Here is a 25,110-nt window from a genome sequence, read left to right as displayed (position 1 = left end):
TTTCATAATGACCGTATAAACACAGCATTAGAGGTGATAGAATATATGGAGGACTTGCGTATTTGGCTAAATTCACTGGATATTTTCCCTTTATTTCCAAAGTGTCTCAAAAATGTAAAAGGCTCACTGATGACACAATATTACAGACTATAAACATCCTGAAGATGAAGAAATTCTGCTGAGGAATTTCTTTTATAATGGCCCTGTGAATATAGCATTTGACATGATAAAATATGGAGAAATTGCTCATTTGTCTAAATTCACTGGATAGTATCACTTTATTTTCAAAGTGTCTCAATAATTAGAAAAGCTCACCGAAGACACAATATAACAGAATATTAATACCCTGAATATGAAGATATTTTGATGTGGATTTTTTTTAATTGCCCTATAACAGCGGTGGACATGATAGAATATGTGGAGATCTCATACATGTGCCTAAATTAATTGGATATTTTCTCTTTTTTATCAAAGAGTCTCAAACATCTAAAAGGCTCACTGAAGACACAATATAACAGACGATTAATATCTTGAAGAAGAAGAAATTTTGCTGTGGATTTTTTTTATAATGACCTTTAAACACAGCATTAGAGATAATAGAATTATGTGGAGAAATTGCGCATTTGTATAAATTCACTGGATATTATCTCTTTATTTTCAAAGTGTCTCAAAAATGTAAAAGGCTCATCGAAGACACAATATTACAGACTATAAACATCCTGAAGATGAAGAAATTGTACTGTGGAATTTTTTTCATAATGGCCCTGTGAATACAGCATTTGACATGATAGAATATGGAGAGATTGCACATTTGTCTAAATTCACTGGATATTTTCTCTTTATTTTCAATGAGTCTCAAAAATCTAAAATGCTCACTGAAGACACAATATAACAGACGAATAATATCTTGAAGATGAAGAAATGTTGCTGTGGAATTTTTTTCATAATGACCTTGTAAACACAGCATTAGACAGAATAGAATTATGTTGAGAAATTGCACATTTGTCTAAATTCACTGGATATTTTCTCTTTATTTTCAATGAGTCCCAAACATCTAACAGGTTCACTGAAGACACAATATAACATACTATAAATTTCCTGAAGATGAAGATATTTTGATGTGGAAGTTTTTTCATAATGACCGTATAAACACAGCATTAGAGGTGATAGAATATATGGAGGACTTGCGCATTTGGCTAAATTCACTGGATATTTTCCCTTAATTTCCAAAGTGTCTCAAAAATGTAAAAGGCTAATTGAAGACACAATACTACAGACTATAAACATCCTCAAGATTAAGAAATTTTACTGTGGAGTTTTTTTTCATAATGGCCCTGTGAATATAGCATTTGACATGATAGAATATGGAGAAATTGCGCATTTTTCTGAATTCAATGGATAATTTCTCTTTATTTTCAATGAGTCTCAAACATCTAACAGGCTCACTGAAGACACAATATAACATACTATAATTATCCTGAAGATGAAGATAATTTGATGTGGAAGTTTTTTCATAATGACCGTATAAACACAGCATTAGAGGTGATAGAATATATGGAGGACTTGCGTATTTGGCTAAATTCACTGGATATTTTCCCTTTATTTCCAAAGTGTCTCAAAAATGTAAAAGGCTCACTGATGACACAATATTACAGACTATAAACATCCTGAAGATGAAGAAATTCTGCTGAGGAATTTCTTTCATAATGGCCCTGTGAATATAGCATTTGACATGATAAAATATGGAGAAATTGCTCATTTGTCTAAATTCACTGGATAGTATCACTTTATTTTCAAAGTGTCTCAATAATTAGAAAAGCTCACCAAAGACACAATATAACAGAATATTAATACCCTGAATATGAAGATATTTTGATGTGGATTTTTTTTAATTGCCCTATAACAGCGGTGGACATGATAGAATATGTGGAGATCTCATACATGTGCCTAAATTAATTGGATATTTTCTCTTTTTTATCAAAGAGTCTCAAACATCTAAAAGGCTCACTGAAGACACAATATAACAGACGATTAATATCTTGAAGATGAAGAAATTTTGCTGTGGATTTTTTTTATAATGACCTTTAAACACAGCATTAGACAGAATAGAATTATGTTGAGAAATTGCACATTTGTCTAAATTCACTGGATATTTTCTCTTTATTTTCATTGAGTCTCAAACATCTAACAGGTTCACTGAAGACACAATATAACATACTATAAATTTCCTGAAGATGAAGATATTTTGATGTGGAAGTTTTTTCATAATGACCGTATAAACACAGCATTAGAGGTGATAGAATATATGGAGGACTTGCGCATTTGGCTAAATTCACTGGATATTTTCCCTTAATTTCCAAAGTGTCTCAAAAATGTAAAAGGCTAATTGAAGACACAATACTACAGACTATAAACATCCTCAAGATTAAGAAATTTTACTGTGGAGTTTTTTTTCATAATGGCCCTGTGAATATAGCATTTGACATGATAGAATATGGAGAAATTGCACATTTTTCTGAATTCAATGGATATTTTCTCTTTATTTTCAAAGTGTCTCAATAATTAGAAAAGCTCACCGAAGACACAATATAACAGAATATTAATACCCTGAATATGAAGATATTTTGATGTGGATTTTTTTTTAATTGCCCTATAACAGCGGTGGACATGATAGAATATGTGGAGATCTCATACATGTGCCTAAATTAATTGGATATTTTCTCTTTTTTATCAAAGAGTCTCAAACATCTAAAAGGCTCACTGAAGACACAATATAACAGACGATTAATATCTTGAAGATGAAGAAATTTTTCTGTGGATTTTTTTTATAATGACCTTGTAAACACAGCATTAGAGATAATAGAATTATATGGAGAAATTGCGCATTTGTATAAATTCACTGGATATTATCTCTTTATTTTCAAAGTGTCTCAAAAATGTAAAAGGCTCATCGAAGACACAATATTACAGACTATAAACATCCTGAAGATGAAGAAATTGTACTGTGGAATTTTTTTCATAATGGCCCTGTGAATACAGCATTTGACATGATAGAATATGGAGAGATTGCACATTTGTCTAAATTCACTGGATATTTTCTTTTTATTTTCAATGAGTCTCAAAAATCTAAAATGCTCACTGAAGACACAATATAACAGACGAATAATATCTTGAAGATGAAGAAATGTTGCTGTGGAATTTTTTTCATAATGACCTTGTAAACACAGCATTAGACAGAATAGAATTATGTTGAGAAATTGCACATTTGTCTAAATTCACTGGATATTTTCTCTTTATTTTCAATGAGTCTCAAACATCTAACAGGTTCACTGAAGACACAATATAACATACTATAAATTTCCTGAAGATGAAGATATTTTGATGTGGAAGTTTTTTCATAATGACCGTATAAACACAGCATTAGAGGTGATAGAATATATGGAGGACTTGCGCATTTGGCTAAATTCACTGGATATTTTCCCTTAATTTCCAAAGTGTCTCAAAAATGTAAAAGGCTAATTGAAGACACAATACTACAGACTATAAACATCCTCAAGATTAAGAAATTTTACTGTGGAGTTTTTTTTCATAATGGCCCTGTGAATATAGCATTTGACATGATAGAATATGGAGAAATTGCACATTTTTCTGAATTCAATGGATATTTTCTCTTTATTTTCAAAGTGTCTCAATAATTAGAAAAGCTCACCGAAGACACAATATAACAGAATATTAATACCCTGAATATGAAGATATTTTGATGTGGATTTTTTTTTAATTGCCCTATAACAGCGGTGGACATGATAGAATATGTGGAGATCTCATACATGTGCCTAAATTAATTGGATATTTTCTCTTTTTTATCAAAGAGTCTCAAACATCTAAAAGGCTCACTGAAGACACAATATAACAGACGATTAATATCTTGAAGATGAAGAAATTTTTCTGTGGATTTTTTTTATAATGACCTTGTAAACACAGCATTAGAGATAATAGAATTATATGGAGAAATTGCGCATTTGTATAAATTCACTGGATATTATCTCTTTATTTTCAAAGTGTCTCAAAAATGTAAAAGGCTCATCGAAGACACAATATTACAGACTATAAACATCCTGAAGATGAAGAAATTGTACTGTGGAATTTTTTTCATAATGGCCCTGTGAATACAGCATTTGACATGATAGAATATGGAGAGATTGCACATTTGTCTAAATTCACTGGATATTTTCTTTTTATTTTCAATGAGTCTCAAAAATCTAAAATGCTCACTGAAGACACAATATAACAGACGAATAATATCTTGAAGATGAAGAAATGTTGCTGTGGAATTTTTTTCATAATGACCTTGTAAACACAGCATTAGACAGAATAGAATTATGTTGAGAAATTGCACATTTGTCTAAATTCACTGGATATTTTCTCTTTATTTTCAATGAGTCTCAAACATCTAACAGGTTCACTGAAGACACAATATAACATACTATAAATTTCCTGAAGATGAAGATATTTTGATGTGGAAGTTTTTTCATAATGACCGTATAAACACAGCATTAGAGGTGATAGAATATATGGAGGACTTGCGCATTTGGCTAAATTCACTGGATATTTTCCCTTAATTTCCAAAGTGTCTCAAAAATGTAAAAGGCTAATTGAAGACACAATACTACAGACTATAAACATCCTCAAGATTAAGAAATTTTACTGTGGAGTTTTTTTTCATAATGGCCCTGTGAATATAGCATTTGACATGATAGAATATGGAGAAATTGCGCATTTTTCTGAATTCAATGGATATTTTCTCTTTATTTATAATGAGTCTCAAAAATCTAACAGGCTCACTGAAGACACAATATAACATACTATAAATATCCTGAAGATGAAGATATTTAGATGTGGAATTTTTTTTATAAAGACCGTATAAATACAGCATTAGGCGTGATTGAATTATGTGGAGAAATTGCGCATTTGTCTAAATTCACTGGATATTATCTCTTTATTTTCAAAGTGTCTCAAAAATCTAACAGGCTCACTGAAGACACAATATAACATACTATAAATATCCTGAAGATGAAGATATTTAGATGTGGAATTTTTTTTATAAAAACCGTATAAACAGCATTAGTGGTGATTGAATTATGTGGAGAAATTGCGCATTTGTCTAAATTCACTGGATATTATCTCTTTATTTTCAAAGTGTCTCAAAAATCTAAAAGGCTCATTGAAGACACAATATTACAGACTATAAACATACTCAAGATTAAGAAATTTTACTGTGGAATTTCTTTTGTAGTGGCCCTGTGAATATAGCATTTGACATGATCGAATATGGAGAAATTGCACATTTTTCTAAATTCAATGTATATTTTCTCTTCATTTTCAGTGAGTCTCAAAAATCTAACAGGCTCACTGAAGACACAATATAACATACTATAAATATCCTGAAGATGAAGATATTTAGATGTGGAATTTTTTTATAATGACCGTATAAACACAGCATAAGAGGTGATAGAATATGAGGAAGAATTGCGCATTTGGCTAAATTCACTGGATATATTCCCTTTTTTTTCAAAGTGTCTCAAAAATGTAAAAGGCTCACTGACGACACAATATTACAGACTATAAACATCCTCAAGATGAAGAAATTCTGCTGAGGAATTTTTTTCATAATGGCCCTGTGAATATAGCATTTGACATGATAAAATATGGAGAAATTGCTCATTTGTCTAAATTCACTGGATAGTATCACTTTATTTTCAAAGTGTCTCAATAATTAGAAAAGCTCACCGAAGACACAATATAACAGAATATTAATACCCTGAATATGAAGATATTTTGATGTGTATTTTTTTTAATTGCCCTATAACAGCGGTGGACATGATAGAATATGTGGAGATCTCTTACATGTGCCTAAATTAATTGGATATTTTCTCTTTTTTATCAAAGAGTCTCAAACATCTAAAAGGCTCACTGAAGACACAATATAACAGACGATTAATATCTTGAAGATGAAGAAATTTTGCTGTGGATTTTTTTTATAATGACCTTGTAAACACAGCATTAGAGATAATAGAATTATGTGGAGAAATTGCGCATTTGTATAAATTCACTGGATATTATCTCTTTATTTTCAAAGTGTCTCAAAAATGTAAAAGGCTCATCGAAGACACAATATTACAGACTATAAACATCCTGAAGATGAAGAAATTGTACTGTGGAATTTTTTTCATAATGGCCCTGTGAATACAGCATTTGACATGATAGAATATGGAGAGATTGCACATTTGTCTAAATTCACTGGATATTTTCTCTTTATTTTCAATGAGTCTCAAAAATCTAAAATGCTCACTGAAGACACAATATAACAGACGAATAATATCTTGAAGATGAAGAAATGTTGCTGTGGAATTTTTTTCATAATGACCTTGTAAACACAGCATTAGACAGAATAGAATTATGTTGAGAAATTGCACATTTGTCTAAATTCACTGGATATTTTCTCTTTATTTTCATTGAGTCTCAAACATCTAACAGGTTCACTGAAGACACAATATAATATACTATAAATTTCCTGAAGATGAAGATATTTTGATGTGGAAGTTTTTTCATAATGACCGTATAAACACAGCATTAGAGGTGATAGAATATATGGAGGACTTGCGCATTTGGCTAAATTCACTGGATATTTTCCCTTAATTTCCAAAGTGTCTCAAAAATGTAAAAGGCTAATTGAAGACACAATGCTACAGACTATAAACATCCTCAAGATTAAGAAATTTTACTGTGGAGTTTTTTTTCATAATGGCCCTGTGAATATAGCATTTGACATGATAGAATATGGAGAAATTGCACATTTTTCTGAATTCAATGGATATTTTCTCTTTATTTTCAAAGTGTCTCAAAAATCTAACAGGCTCACTGAAGACACAATATAACATACTATAAATATCCTGAAGATGAAGATATTTAGATGTGGAATTTTTTTTATAAAGACCATATAAATACAGCATTAGGCGTGATTGAATTATGTGGAGAAATTGCGCATTTGTCTAAATTCACTGGATATTATCTCTTTATTTTCAAAGTGTCTCAAAAATCTAACAGGCTCACTGAAGACACAATATAACATACTATAAATATCCTGAAGATGAAGATATTTAGATGTGGAATTTTTTTTATAAAAACCGTATAAACACAGCATTAGTGGTGATTGAATTATTTGGAGAAATTGCGCATTTGTCTAAATTCACTGGATATTATCTCTTTATTTTCAATGAGTCTCAGAAATATAAAAGGCTCATCGGAGACACAATATTACAGACTATAAACATCCTGAAGATGAAGAAATTCTACTGTGGAATTTTTTTCATAATGGCCCTGTGAATACAGCATTTGACATGATAGAATATGGAGAGATTGCACATTTGTCTAAATTCACTGGATATTTTCTCTTTATTTTCAATGAGTCTCAAAAATCTAAAAGGCTCACTGAAAACACAATATTACAGACTATAAACATCCTGAAGATGAAGAAATTCTACTGTGGAAGTTTTTTCATAATGACCGTATAAACACAGCATTAGAGGTGATAGAATATATGGAGGACTTGCGCATTTAGCTAAATTCACTGGATATTTTCGCTTTATTTCCAAAGTGTCTCAAAAATGTAAAAGGCTAATTGAAGACACAATATTACAGACTATAAACATCCTCAAGATTAAGAAATTTTACTGTGGAGTTTTTTTCATAATGGCCCTGTGAATATAGCATTTGACATGATAGAATATGGAGAAATTGCTCATTTGTCTAAATTCACTGGATGCTATCACATTATTTTCAAAGTGTCTCAATAATTAGAAAAGCTCACCGAAGACACAATATAACAGAATATTAATACCCTGAATATGAAGATATTTTGATGTGGATTTTTTTTTAATTGCCCTATAACAGCGGTGGACATGATAGAATATGTGGAGATCTCATACATGTGCCTAAATTAATTGGATATTTTCTCTTTTTTATCAAAGAGTCTCAAACATCTAAAAGGCTCACTGAAGACACAACATAACAGACGATTAATATCTTGAAGATGAAGAAATTTTGCTGTAGATTTTTTTATAATGACCTTGTAAACACAGCATTAGAGATAATAGAATTATGTGGAGAAATTGCGCATTTGTATAAATTCACTGGATATTATCTCTTTATTTTCAAAGTGTCTCAAAAATGTAAAAGGCTCATCGAAGACACAATATTACAGACTATAAACATCCTGAAGATGAAGAAATTGTACTGTGGAATTTTTTTTCATAATGGCCCTGTGAATACAGCATTTGACATGATAGAATATGGAAAGATTGCACATTTGTCTAAATTCACTGGATATTTTCTCTTTATTTTCAATGAGTCTCAAAAATCTAAAATGCTCACTGAAGACACAATATAACAGACGAATAATATTTTGAAGATGAAGAAATGTTGCTGTGGAATTTTTTTCATAATGACCTTGTAAACACAGCATTAGACAGAATAGAATTATGTTGAGAAATTGCACATTTGTCTAAATTCACTGGATATTTTCTCTTTATTTTCAATGAGTCTCAAACATCTAACAGGTTCACTGAAGACACAATATAACATACTATAAATTTCCTGAAGATGAAGATATTTTGATGTGGAAGTTTTTTCATAATGACCGTATAAACACAGCATTAGAGGTGATAGAATATATGGAGGACTTGCGCATTTGGCTAAATTCACTGGATATTTTCCCTTAATTTCCAAAGTGTCTCAAAAATGTAAAAGGCTAATTGAAGACACAATATTACAGACTATAAACATCCTCAAGATTAAGAAATTTTACTGTGGAGTTTTTTTCATAATGGCCCTGTGAATATAGCATTTGACATGATAGAATATGGAGAAATTGCACATTTTTCTGAATTCAATGGATATTTTCTCTTTATTTTCAATGAGTCTCAAACATCTAACAGGCTCACTGAAGACACAATATAACATACTATAAATATCCTGAAGATGAAGATAATTTGATGTGGAAGTTTTTTCAAAATGACCGTATAAACACAGCATTAGAGGTGATAGAATATATGGAGGACTTGCGTATTTGGCTAAATTCACTGGATATTTTCCCTTTATTTCCAAAGTGTCTCAAAAATGTAAAAGGCTCACTGATGACACAATATTACAGACTATAAACATCCTGAAGATGAAGAAATTCTGCTGAGGAATTTCTTTCATAATGGCCCTGTGAATATAGCATTTGACATGATAAAATATGGAGAAATTGCTCATTTGTCTAAATTCACTGGATGCTATCACATTATTTTCAAAGTGTCTCAATAATTAGAAAAGCTCACCGAAGACACAATATAACAGAATATTAATACCCTGAATATGAAGATATTTTGATGTGGATTTTTTTTTAATTGCCCTATAACAGCGGTGGACATGATAGAATATGTGGAGATCTCATACATGTGCCTAAATTAATTGGATATTTTCTCTTTTTTATCAAAGAGTCTCAAACATCTAAAAGGCTCACTGAAGACACAATATAAAAGACGATTAATATCTTGAAGATGAAGAAATTTTGCTGTAGATTTTTTTTATAATGACCTTGTAAACACAGCATTAGAGATAATAGAATTATGTGGAGAAATTGCGCATTTGTATAAATTCACTGGATATTTTCTCTTTATTTTCAAAGTGTCTCAAAAATGTAAAAGGCTCATCGAAGACACAATATTACAGACTATAAACATCCTGAAGATGAAGAAATTGTACTGTGGAATTTTTTTCATAATGGCCCTGTGAGTACAGCATTTGACATGACAGAATATGGAGAGATTGCACATTTGTCTAAATTCACTGGATATTTTCTCTTTATTTTCAATGAGTCTCAAATATCTAAAATGCTCACTGAAGACACAATATAACAGACGAATAATATCTTGAAGATGAAGAAATGTTGCTGTGGAATTTTTTTCATAATGACCTTGTAAACACAGCATTAGACAGAATAGAATTATGTTGAGAAATTGCACATTTGTCTAAATTCACTGGATATTTTCTCTTTATTTTCAATGAGTCTCAAACATCTAACAGGTTCACTGAAGACACAATATAACATACTATAAATTTCCTGAAGATGAAGATATTTTGATGTGGAAGTTTTTTCATAATGACCGTATAAACACAGCATTAGAGGTGATAGAATATATGGAGGACTTGCGTATTTGGCTAAATTCACTGGATATTTTCCCTTTATTTCCAAAGTGTCTCAAAAATGTAAAAGGCTCACTGATGACACAATATTACAGACTATAAACATCCTGAAGATGAAGAAATTCTGCTGAGGAATTTCTTTTATAATGGCCCTGTGAATATAGCATTTGACATGATAAAATATGGAGAAATTGCTCATTTGTCTAAATTCACTGGATAGTATCACTTTATTTTCAAAGTGTCTCAATAATTAGAAAAGCTCACCGAAGACACAATATAACAGAATATTAATACCCTGAATATGAAGATATTTTGATGTGGATTTTTTTTAATTGCCCTATAACAGCGGTGGACATGATAGAATATGTGGAGATCTCATACATGTGCCTAAATTAATTGGATATTTTCTCTTTTTTATCAAAGAGTCTCAAACATCTAAAAGGCTCACTGAAGACACAATATAACAGACGATTAATATCTTGAAGATGAAGAAATTTTGCTGTGGATTTTTTTTATAATGACCTTTAAACACAGCATTAGAGATAATAGAATTATGTGGAGAAATTGCGCATTTGTATAAATTCACTGGATATTATCTCTTTATTTTCAAAGTGTCTCAAAAATGTAAAAGGCTCATCGAAGACACAATATTACAGACTATAAACATCCTGAAGATGAAGAAATTGTACTGTGGAATTTTTTTCATAATGGCCCTGTGAATACAGCATTTGACATGATAGAATATGGAGAGATTGCACATTTGTCTAAATTCACTGGATATTTTCTCTTTATTTTCAATGAGTCTCAAAAATCTAAAATGCTCACTGAAGACACAATATAACAGACGAATAATATCTTGAAGATGAAGAAATGTTGCTGTGGAATTTTTTTCATAATGACCTTGTAAACACAGCATTAGACAGAATAGAATTATGTTGAGAAATTGCACATTTGTCTAAATTCACTGGATATTTTCTCTTTATTTTCATTGAGTCTCAAACATCTAACAGGTTCACTGAAGACACAATATAACATACTATAAATTTCCTGAAGATGAAGATATTTTGATGTGGAAGTTTTTTCATAATGACCGTATAAACACAGCATTAGAGGTGATAGAATATATGGAGGACTTGCGCATTTGGCTAAATTCACTGGATATTTTCCCTTAATTTGCAAAGTGTCTCAAAAATGTAAAAGGCTAATTGAAGACACAATGCTACAGACTATAAACATCCTCAAGATTAAGAAATTTTACTGTGGAGTTTTTTTTCATAATGGCCCTGTGAATATAGCATTTGACATGATAGAATATGGAGAAAATGCACATTTTTCTGAATTCAATGGATATTTTCTCTTTATTTTCAAAGTGTCTCAAAAATCTAACAGGCTCACTGAAGACACAATATAACATACTATAAATATCCTGAAGATGAAGATATTTAGATGTGGAATTTTTTTTATAAAGACCATATAAATACAGCATTAGGCGTGATTGAATTATGTGGAGAAATTGCGCATTTGTCTAAATTCACTGGATATTATCTCTTTATTTTCAAAGTGTCTCAAAAATCTAACAGGCTCACTGAAGACACAATATAACATACTATAAATATCCTGAAGATGAAGATATTTAGATGTGGAATTTTTTTTATAAAAACCGTATAAACACAGCATTAGTGGTGATTGAATTATTTGGAGAAATTGCGCATTTGTCTAAATTCACTGGATATTATCTCTTTATTTTCAATGAGTCTCAGAAATATAAAAGGCTCATCGAAGACACAATATTACAGACTATAAACATCCTGAAGATGAAGAAATTCTACTGTGGAATTTTTTTCATAATGGCCCTGTGAATACAGCATTTGACATGATAGAATATGGAGAGATTGCACATTTGTCTAAATTCACTGGATATTTTCTCTTTATTTTCAATGAGTCTCAAAAATCTAAAAGGCTCACTGAAAACACAATATTACAGACTATAAACATCCTGAAGATGAAGAAATTCTACTGTGGAAGTTTTTTCATAATGACCGTATAAACACAGCATTAGAGGTGATAGAATATATGGAGGACTTGCGCATTTAGCTAAATTCACTGGATATTTTCGCTTTATTTCCAAAGTGTCTCAAAAATGTAAAAGGCTAATTGAAGACACAATATTACAGACTATAAACATCCTCAAGATTAAGAAATTTTACTGTGGAGTTTTTTTCATAATGGCCCTGTGAATATAGCATTTGACATGATAGAATATGGAGAAATTGCTCATTTGTCTAAATTCACTGGATGCTATCACATTATTTTCAAAGTGTCTCAATAATTAGAAAAGCTCACCGAAGACACAATATAACAGAATATTAATACCCTGAATATGAAGATATTTTGATGTGGATTTTTTTTTAATTGCCCTATAACAGCGGTGGACATGATAGAATATGTGGAGATCTCATACATGTGCCTAAATTAATTGGATATTTTCTCTTTTTTATCAAAGAGTCTCAAACATCTAAAAGGCTCACTGAAGACACAACATAACAGACGATTAATATCTTGAAGATGAAGAAATTTTGCTGTAGATTTTTTTATAATGACCTTGTAAACACAGCATTAGAGATAATAGAATTATGTGGAGAAATTGCACATTTGTCTAAATTCACTGGATATTTTCTCTTTATTTTCAATGAGTCTCAAACATCTAACAGGTTCACTGAAGACACAATATAACATACTATAAATTTCCTGAAGATGAAGATATTTTGATGTGGAAGTTTTTTCATAATGACCGTATAAACACAGCATTAGAGGTGATAGAATATATGGAGGACTTGCGCATTTGGCTAAATTCACTGGATATTTTCCCTTAATTTCCAAAGTGTCTCAAAAATGTAAAAGGCTAATTGAAGACACAATACTACAGACTATAAACATCCTCAAGATTAAGAAATTTTACTGTGGAGTTTTTTTTCATAATGGCCCTGTGAATATAGCATTTGACATGATAGAATATGGAGAAATTGCGCATTTTTCTGAATTCAATGGATATTTTCTCTTTATTTATAATGAGTCTCAAAAATCTAACAGGCTCACTGAAGACACAATATAACATACTATAAATATCCTGAAGATGAAGATATTTAGATGTGGAATTTTTTTTATAAAGACCGTATAAATACAGCATTAGGCGTGATTGAATTATGTGGAGAAATTGCGCATTTGTCTAAATTCACTGGATATTATCTCTTTATTTTCAAAGTGTCTCAAAAATCTAACAGGCTCACTGAAGACACAATATAACATACTATAAATATCCTGAAGATGAAGATATTTAGATGTGGAATTTTTTTTATAAAAACCGTATAAACACAGCATTAGTGGTGATTGAATTATGTGGAGAAATTGCGCATTTGTCTAAATTCACTGGATATTATCTCTTTATTTTCAAAGTGTCTCAAAAATCTAAAAGGCTCATTGAAGACACAATATTACAGACTATAAACATACTCAAGATTAAGAAATTTTACTGTGGAATTTCTTTTGTAGTGGCCCTGTGAATATAGCATTTGACATGATCGAATATGGAGAAATTGCACATTTTTCTAAATTCAATGTATATTTTCTCTTCATTTTCAGTGAGTCTCAAAAATCTAACAGGCTCACTGAAGACACAATATAACATACTATAAATATCCTGAAGATGAAGATATTTAGATGTGGAATTTTTTTATAATGACCGTATAAACACAGCATTAGAGGTGATAGAATATGAGGAAGAATTGCGCATTTGGCTAAATTCACTGGATATATTCCCTTTTTTTTCAAAGTGTCTCAAAAATGTAAAAGGCTCACTGACGACACAATATTACAGACTATAAACATCCTCAAGATGAAGAAATTCTGCTGAGGAATTTTTTTCATAATGGCCCTGTGAATATAGCATTTGACATGATAAAATATGGAGAAATTGCTCATTTGTCTAAATTCACTGGATAGTATCACTTTATTTTCAAAGTGTCTCAATAATTAGAAAAGCTCACCGAAGACACAATATAACAGAATATTAATACCCTGAATATGAAGATATTTTGATGTGTATTTTTTTTAATTGCCCTATAACAGCGGTGGACATGATAGAATATGTGGAGATCTCTTACATGTGCCTAAATTAATTGGATATTTTCTCTTTTTTATCAAAGAGTCTCAAACATCTAAAAGGCTCACTGAAGACACAATATAACAGACGATTAATATCTTGAAGATGAAGAAATTTTGCTGTGGATTTTTTTTATAATGACCTTGTAAACACAGCATTAGAGATAATAGAATTATGTGGAGAAATTGCGCATTTGTATAAATTCACTGGATATTATCTCTTTATTTTCAAAGTGTCTCAAAAATGTAAAAGGCTCATCGAAGACACAATATTACAGACTATAAACATCCTGAAGATGAAGAAATTGTACTGTGGAATTTTTTTCATAATGGCCCTGTGAATACAGCATTTGACATGATAGAATATGGAGAGATTGCACATTTGTCTAAATTCACTGGATATTTTCTCTTTATTTTCAATGAGTCTCAAAAATCTAAAATGCTCACTGAAGACACAATATAACAGACGAATAATATCTTGAAGATGAAGAAATGTTGCTGTGGAATTTTTTTCATAATGACCTTGTAAACACAGCATTAGACAGAATAGAATTATGTTGAGAAATTGCACATTTGTCTAAATTCACTGGATATTTTCTCTTTATTTTCATTGAGTCTCAAACATCTAACAGGTTCACTGAAGACACAATATAACATACTATAAATTTCCTGAAGATGAAGATATTTTGATGTGGAAGTTTTTTCATAATGACCGTATAAACACAGCATTAGAGGTGATAGAATATATGGAGGACTTGCGCATTTGGCTAAATTCACTGGATATTTTCCCTTAATTTCCAAAGTGTCTCAAAAATGTAAAAGGCTAATTGAAGACACAATGCTACAGACTATAAACATCCTCAAGATTAAGAAATTTTACTGTGGAGTTTTTTTTCATAATGGCCCTGTGAATATAGCATTTGACATGATAGAATATGGAGAAATTGCACATTTTTCTGAATTCAATGGATATTTTCTCTTTATTTTCAAAGTGTCTCAAAAATCTAACAGGCTCACTGAAGACACAATATAACATACTATAAATATCCTGAAGATGAAGATATTTAGATGTGGAATTTTTTTTATAAAGACCATATAAATACAGCATTAGGCGTGATTGAATTATGTGGAGAAATTGCGCATTTGTCTAAATTCACTGGATATTATCTCTTTATTTTCAAAGTGTCTCAAAAATCTAACAGGCTCACTGAAGACACAATATAACATACTATAAATATCCTGAAGATGAAGATATTTAGATGTGGAATTTTTTTTATAAAAACCGTATAAACACAGCATTAGTGGTGATTGAATTATTTGGAGAAATTGCGCATTTGTCTAAATTCACTGGATATTATCTCTTTATTTTCAATGAGTCTCAGAAATATAAAAGGCTCATCGAAGACACAATATTACAGACTATAAACATCCTGAAGATGAAGAAATTCTACTGTGGAATTTTTTTCATAATGGCCCTGTGAATACAGCATTTGACATGATAGAATATGGAGAGATTGCACATTTGTCTAAATTCACTGGATATTTTCTCTTTATTTTTAATGAGTCTCAAAAATCTAAAAGGCTCACTGAAAACACAATATTACAGACTATAAACATCCTGAAGATGAAGAAATTCTACTGTGGAAGTTTTTTCATAATGACCGTATAAACACAGCATTAGAGGTGATAGAATATATGGAGGACTTGCGCATTTAGCTAAATTCACTGGATATTTTCGCTTTATTTCCAAAGTGTCTCAAAAATGTAAAAGGCTAATTGAAGACACAATATTACAGACTATAAACATCCTCAAGATTAAGAAATTTTACTGTGGAGTTTTTTTCATAATGGCCCTGTGAATATAGCATTTGACATGATAGAATATGGAGAAATTGCTCATTTGTCTAAATTCACTGGATGCTATCACATTATTTTCAAAGTGTCTCAATAATTAGAAAAGCTCACCGAAGACACAATATAACAGAATATTAATACCCTGAATATGAAGATATTTTGATGTGGATTTTTTTTTAATTGCCCTATAACAGCGGTGGACATGATAGAATATGTGGAGATCTCATACATGTGCCTAAATTAATTGGATATTTTCTCTTTTTTATCAAAGAGTCTCAAACATCTAAAAGGCTCACTGAAGACACAACATAACAGACGATTAAAATCTTGAAGATGAAGAAATTTTGCTGTAGATTTTTTTATAATGACCTTGTAAACACAGCATTAGAGATAATAGAATTATGTGGAGAAATTGCGCATTTGTATAAATTCACTGGATATTATCTCTTTATTTTCAAAGTGTCTCAAAAATGTAAAAGGCTCATCGAAGACACAATATTACAGACTATAAACATCCTGAAGATGAAGAAATTGTACTGTGGAATTTTTTTTCATAATGGCCCTGTGAATACAGCATTTGACATGATAGAATATGGAAAGATTGCACATTTGTCTAAATTCACTGGATATTTTCTCTTTATTTTCAATGAGTCTCAAAAATCTAAAATGCTCACTGAAGACACAATATAACAGACGAATAATATTTTGAAGATGAAGAAATGTTGCTGTGGAATTTTTTTCATAATGACCTTGTAAACACAGCATTAGACAGAATAGAATTATGTTGAGAAATTGCACATTTGTCTAAATTCACTGGATATTTTCTCTTTATTTTCAATGAGTCTCAAACATCTAACAGGTTCACTGAAGACACAATATAACATACTATAAATTTCCTGAAGATGAAGATATTTTGATGTGGAAGTTTTTTCATAATGACCGTATAAACACAGCATTAGAGGTGATAGAATATATGGAGGACTTGCGCATTTGGCTAAATTCACTGGATATTTTCCCTTAATTTCCAAAGTGTCTCAAAAATGTAAAAGGCTAATTGAAGACACAATATTACAGACTATAAACATCCTCAAGATTAAGAAATTTTACTGTGGAGTTTTTTTCATAATGGCCCTGTGAATATAGCATTTGACATGATAGAATATGGAGAAATTGCGCATTTTTCTGAATTCAATGGATATTTTCTCTTTATTTTCAATGAGTCTCAAACATCTAACAGGCTCACTGAAGACACAATATAACATACTATAAATATCCTGAAGATGAAGATAATTTGATGTGGAAGTTTTTTCAAAATGACCGTATAAACACAGCATTAGAGGTGATAGAATATATGGAGGACTTGCGTATTTGGCTAAATTCACTGGATATTTTCCCTTTATTTCCAAAGTGTCTCAAAAATGTAAAAGGCTCACTGATGACACAATATTACAGACTATAAACATCCTGAAGATGAAGAAATTCTGCTGAGGAATTTCTTTCATAATGGCCCTGTGAATATAGCATTTGACATGATAAAATATGGAGAAATTGCTCATTTGTCTAAATTCACTGGATGCTATCACATTATTTTCAAAGTGTCTCAATAATTAGAAAAGCTCACCGAAGACACAATATAACAGAATATTAATACCCTGAATATGAAGATATTTTGATGTGGATTTTTTTTTAATTGCCCTATAACAGCGGTGGACATGATAGAATATGTGGAGATCTCATACATGTGCCTAAATTAATTGGATATTTTCTCTTTTTTATCAAAGAGTCTCAAACATCTAAAAGGCTCACTGAAGACACAATATAAAAGACGATTAATATCTTGAAGATGAAGAAATTTTGCTGTAGATTTTTTTTATAATGACCTTGTAAACACAGCATTAGAGATAATAGAATTATGTGGAGAAATTGCGCATTTGTATAAATTCACTGGATATTTTCTCTTTATTTTCAAAGTGTCTCAAAAATGTAAAAGGCTCATCGAAGACACAATATTACAGACTATAAACATCCTGAAGATGAAGAAATTGTACTGTGGAATTTTTTTCATAATGGCCCTGTGAGTACAGCATTTGACATGATAGAATATGGAGAGATTGCACATTTGTCTAAATTCACTGGATATTTTCTCTTTATTTTCAATGAGTCTCAAAAATCTAAAATGCTCACTGAAGACACAATATAACAGACGAATAATATCTTGAAGATGAAGAAATGTTGCTGTGGAATTTTTTTCATAATGACCTTGTAAACACAGCATTAGACAGAATAGAATTATGTTGAGAAATTGCACATTTGTCTAAATTCACTGGATATTTTCTCTTTATTTTCAATGAGTCTCAAACATCTAACAGGTTCACTGAAGACACAATATAACATACTATAAATTTCCTGAAGATGAAGATATTTTGATGTGGAAGTTTTTTCATAATGACCGTATAAACACAGCATTAGAGGTGATAGAATATATGGAGGACTTGCGTATTTGGCTAAATTCACTGGATATTTTCCCTTTATTTCCAAAGTGTCTCAAAAATGTAAAAGGCTCACTGATGACACAATATTACAGACTATAAACATCCTGAAGATGAAGAAATTCTGCTGAGGAATTTCTTTTATAATGGCCCTGTGAATATAGCATTTGACATGATAAAATATGGAGAAATTGCTCATTTGTCTAAATTCACTGGATAGTATCACTTTATTTTCAAAGTGTCTCAATAATTAGAAAAGCTCACCGAAGACACAATATAACAGAATATTAATACCCTGAATATGAAGATATTTTGATGTGGATTTTTTTTAATTGCCCTATAACAGCGGTGGACATGATAGAATATGTGGAGATCTCATACATGTGCCTAAATTAATTGGATATTTTCTCTTTTTTATCAAAGAGTCTCAAACATCTAAAAGGCTCACTGAAGACACAATATAACAGACGATTAATATCTTGAAGATGAAGAAATTTTGCTGTGGATTTTTTTTATAATGACCTTTAAACACAGCATTAGAGATAATAGAATTATGTGGAGAAATTGCGCATTTGTATAAATTCACTGGATATTATCTCTTTATTTTCAAAGTGTCTCAAAAATGTAAAAGGCTCATCGAAGACACAATATTACAGACTATAAACATCCTGAAGATGAAGAAATTGTACTGTGGAATTTTTTTCATAATGGCCCTGTGAATACAGCATTTGACATGATAGAATATGGAGAGATTGCACATTTGTCTAAATTCACTGGATATTTTCTCTTTATTTTCAATGAGTCTCAAAAATCTAAAATGCTCACTGAAGACACAATATAACAGACGAATAATATCTTGAAGATGAAGAAATGTTGCTGTGGAATTTTTTTCATAATGACCTTGTAAACACAGCATTAGACAGAATAGAATTATGTTGAGAAATTGCACATTTTTCTGATTTCAATGGATATTTTCTCTTTATTTTCAAAGTGTCTCAAAAATCTAACAGGCTCACTGAAGACACAATATAACATACTATAAATATCCTGAAGATGAAGATATTTAGATGTGGAATTTTTTTTATAAAGACCATATAAATACAGCATTAGGCGTGATTGAATTATGTGGAGAAATTGCGCATTTGTCTAAATTCACTGGATATTATCTCTTTATTTTCAAAGTGTCTCAAAAATCTAACAGGCTCACTGAAGACACAATATAACATACTATAAATATCCTGAAGATGAAGATATTTAGATGTGGAATTTTTTTTATAAAAACCGTATAAACACAGCATTAGTGGTGATTGAATTATTTGGAGAAATTGCGCATTTGTCTAAATTCACTGGATATTATCTCTTTATTTTCAATGAGTCTCAGAAATATAAAAGGCTCATCGAAGACACAATATTACAGACTATAAACATCCTGAAGATGAAGAAATTCTACTGTGGAATTTTTTTCATAATGGCCCTGTGAATACAGCATTTGACATGATAGAATATGGAGAGATTGCACATTTGTCTAAATTCACTGGATATTTTCTCTTTATTTTCAATGAGTCTCAAAAATCTAAAAGGCTCACTGAAAACACAATATTACAGACTATAAACATCCTGAAGATGAAGAAATTCTACTGTGGAAGTTTTTTCATAATGACCGTATAAACACAGCATTAGAGGTGATAGAATATATGGAGGACTTGCGCATTTAGCTAAATTCACTGGATATTTTCGCTTTATTTCCAAAGTGTCTCAAAAATGTAAAAGGCTAATTGAAGACACAATATTACAGACTATAAACATCCTCAAGATTAAGAAATTTTACTGTGGAGTTTTTTTCATAATGGCCCTGTGAATATAGCATTTGACATGATAGAATATGGAGAAATTGCTCATTTGTCTAAATTCACTGGATGCTATCACATTATTTTCAAAGTGTCTCAATAATTAGAAAAGCTCACCGAAGACACAATATAACAGAATATTAATACCCTGAATATGAAGATATTTTGATGTGGATTTTTTTTTAATTGCCCTATAACAGCGGTGGACATGATAGAATATGTGGAGATCTCATACATGTGCCTAAATTAATTGGATATTTTCTCTTTTTTATCAAAGAGTCTCAAACATCTAAAAGGCTCACTGAAGACACAACATAACAGACGATTAATATCTTGAAGATGAAGAAATTTTGCTGTAGATTTTTTTATAATGACCTTGTAAACACAGCATTAGAGATAATAGAATTATGTGGAGAAATTGCGCATTTGTATAAATTCACTGGATATTATCTCTTTATTTTCAAAGTGTCTCAAAAATGTAAAAGGCTCATCGAAGACACAATATTACAGACTATAAACATCCTGAAGATGAAGAAATTGTACTGTGGAATTTTTTTTCATAATGGCCCTGTGAATACAGCATTTGACATGATAGAATATGGAAAGATTGCACATTTGTCTAAATTCACTGGATATTTTCTCTTTATTTTCAATGAGTCTCAAAAATCTAAAATGCTCACTGAAGACACAATATAACAGACGAATAATATTTTGAAGATGAAGAAATGTTGCTGTGGAATTTTTTTCATAATGACCTTGTAAACACAGCATTAGACAGAATAGAATTATGTTGAGAAATTGCACATTTGTCTAAATTCACTGGATATTTTCTCTTTATTTTCAATGAGTCTCAAACATCTAACAGGTTCACTGAAGACACAATATAACATACTATAAATTTCCTGAAGATGAAGATATTTTGATGTGGAAGTTTTTTCATAATGACCGTATAAACACAGCATTAGAGGTGATAGAATATATGGAGGACTTGCGCATTTGGCTAAATTCACTGGATATTTTCCCTTAATTTCCAAAGTGTCTCAAAAATGTAAAAGGCTAATTGAAGACACAATATTACAGACTATAAACATCCTCAAGATTAAGAAATTTTACTGTGGAGTTTTTTTCATAATGGCCCTGTGAATATAGCATTTGACATGATAGAATATGGAGAAATTGCGCATTTTTCTGAATTCAATGGATATTTTCTCTTTATTTTCAATGAGTCTCAAACATCTAACAGGCTCACTGAAGACACAATATAACATACTATAAATATCCTGAAGATGAAGATAATTTGATGTGGAAGTTTTTTCAAAATGACCGTATAAACACAGCATTAGAGGTGATAGAATATATGGAGGACTTGCGTATTTGGCTAAATTCACTGGATATTTTCCCTTTATTTCCAAAGTGTCTCAAAAATGTAAAAGGCTCACTGATGACACAATATTACAGACTATAAACATCCTGAAGATGAAGAAATTCTGCTGAGGAATTTCTTTCATAATGGCCCTGTGAATATAGCATTTGACATGATAAAATATGGAGAAATTGCTCATTTGTCTAAATTCACTGGATGCTATCACATTATTTTCAAAGTGTCTCAATAATTAGAAAAGCTCACCGAAGACACAATATAACAGAATATTAATACCCTGAATATGAAGATATTTTGATGTGGATTTTTTTTTAATTGCCCTATAACAGCGGTGGACATGATAGAATATGTGGAGATCTCATACATGTGCCTAAATTAATTGGATATTTTCTCTTTTTTATCAAAGAGTCTCAAACATCTAAAAGGCTCACTGAAGACACAATATAAAAGACGATTAATATCTTGAAGATGAAGAAATTTTGCTGTAGATTTTTTTTATAATGACCTTGTAAACACAGCATTAGAGATAATAGAATTATGTGGAGAAATTGCGCATTTGTATAAATTCACTGGATATTTTCTCTTTATTTTCAAAGTGTCTCAAAAATGTAAAAGGCTCATCGAAGACACAATATTACAGACTATAAACATCCTGAAGATGAAGAAATTGTACTGTGGAATTTTTTTCATAATGGCCCTGTGAGTACAGCATTTGACATGATAGAATATGGAGAGATTGCACATTTGTCTAAATTCACTGGATATTTTCTCTTTATTTTCAATGAGTCTCAAAAATCTAAAATGCTCACTGAAGACACAATATAACAGACGAATAATATCTTGAAGATGAAGAAATGTTGCTGTGGAATTTTTTTCATAATGACCTTGTAAACACAGCATTAGACAGAATAGAATTATGTTGAGAAATTGCACATTTGTCTAAATTCACTGGATATTTTCTCTTTATTTTCAATGAGTCTCAAACATCTAACAGGTTCACTGAAGACACAATATAACATACTATAAATTTCCTGAAGATGAAGATATTTTGATGTGGAAGTTTTTTCATAATGACCGTATAAACACAGCATTAGAGGTGATAGAATATATGGAGGACTTGCGTATTTGGCTAAATTCACTGGATATTTTCCCTTTATTTCCAAAGTGTCTCAAAAATGTAAAAGGCTCACTGATGACACAATATTACAGACTATAAACATCCTGAAGATGAAGAAATTCTGCTGAGGAATTTCTTTTATAATGGCCCTGTGAATATAGCATTTGACATGATAAAATATGGAGAAATTGCTCATTTGTCTAAATTCACTGGATAGTATCACTTTATTTTCAAAGTGTCTCAATAATTAGAAAAGCTCACCGAAGACACAATATAACAGAATATTAATACCCTGAATATGAAGATATTTTGATGTGGATTTTTTTTAATTGCCCTATAACAGCGGTGGACATGATAGAATATGTGGAGATCTCATACATGTGCCTAAATTAATTGGATATTTTCTCTTTTTTATCAAAGAGTCTCAAACATCTAAAAGGCTCACTGAAGACACAATATAACAGACGATTAATATCTTGAAGATGAAGAAATTTTGCTGTGGATTTTTTTTATAATGACCTTTAAACACAGCATTAGAGATAATAGAATTATGTGGAGAAATTGCGCATTTGTATAAATTCACTGGATATTATCTCTTTATTTTCAAAGTGTCTCAAAAATGTAAAAGGCTCATCGAAGACACAATATTACAGACTATAAACATCCTGAAGATGAAGAAATTGTACTGTGGAATTTTTTTCATAATGGCCCTGTGAATACAGCATTTGACATGATAGAATATGGAGAGATTGCACATTTGTCTAAATTCACTGGATATTTTCTCTTTATTTTCAATGAGTCTCAAAAATCTAAAATGCTCACTGAAGACACAATATAACAGACGAATAATATCTTGAAGATGAAGAAATGTTGCTGTGGAATTTTTTTCATAATGACCTTGTAAACACAGCATTAGACAGAATAGAATTATGTTGAGAAATTGCACATTTTTCTGATTTCAATGGATATTTTCTCTTTATTTTCAAAGTGTCTCAAAAATCTAACAGGCTCACTGAAGACACAATATAACATACTATAAATATCCTGAAGATGAAGATATTTAGATGTGGAATTTTTTTTATAAAAACCGTATAAACACAGCATTAGTGGTGATTGAATTATTTGGAGAAATTGCGCATTTGTCTAAATTCACTGGATATTATCTCTTTATTTTCAATGAGTCTCAGAAATATAAAAGGCTCATCGAAGACACAATATTACAGACTATAAACATCCTGAAGATGAAGAAATTCTACTGTGGAATTTTTTTCATAATGGCCCTGTGAATACAGCATTTGACATGATAGAATATGGAGAGATTGCACATTTGTCTAAATTCACTGGATATTTTCTCTTTATTTTCAATGAGTCTCAAAAATCTAAAAGGCTCACTGAAAACACAATATTACAGACTATAAACATCCTGAAGATGAAGAAATTCTACTGTGGAAGTTTTTTCATAATGACCGTATAAACACAGCATTAGAGGTGATAGAATATATGGAGGACTTGCGCATTTAGCTAAATTCACTGGATATTTTCGCTTTATTTCCAAAGTGTCTCAAAAATGTAAAAGGCTAATTGAAGACACAATATTACAGACTATAAACATCCTCAAGATTAAGAAATTTTACTGTGGAGTTTTTTTCATAATGGCCCTGTGAATATAGCATTTGACATGATAGAATATGGAGAAATTGCTCATTTGTCTAAATTCACTGGATGCTATCACATTATTTTCAAAGTGTCTCAATAATTAGAAAAGCTCACCGAAGACACAATATAACAGAATATTAATACCCTGAATATGAAGATATTTTGATGTGGATTTTTTTTTAATTGCCCTATAACAGCGGTGGACATGATAGAATATGTGGAGATCTCATACATGTGCCTAAATTAATTGGATATTTTCTCTTTTTTATCAAAGAGTCTCAAACATCTAAAAGGCTCACTGAAGACACAACATAACAGACGATTAATATCTTGAAGATGAAGAAATTTTGCTGTAGATTTTTT

The sequence above is a fragment of the Hoplias malabaricus genome, chromosome 15 (genome assembly GCF_029633855.1).
Source record: "Hoplias malabaricus isolate fHopMal1 chromosome 15, fHopMal1.hap1, whole genome shotgun sequence".
NCBI classification, from domain to species: Eukaryota; Metazoa; Chordata; class Actinopteri; order Characiformes; family Erythrinidae; genus Hoplias; species Hoplias malabaricus.
Note: the sequence above shows the minus strand (reverse complement) of the source record.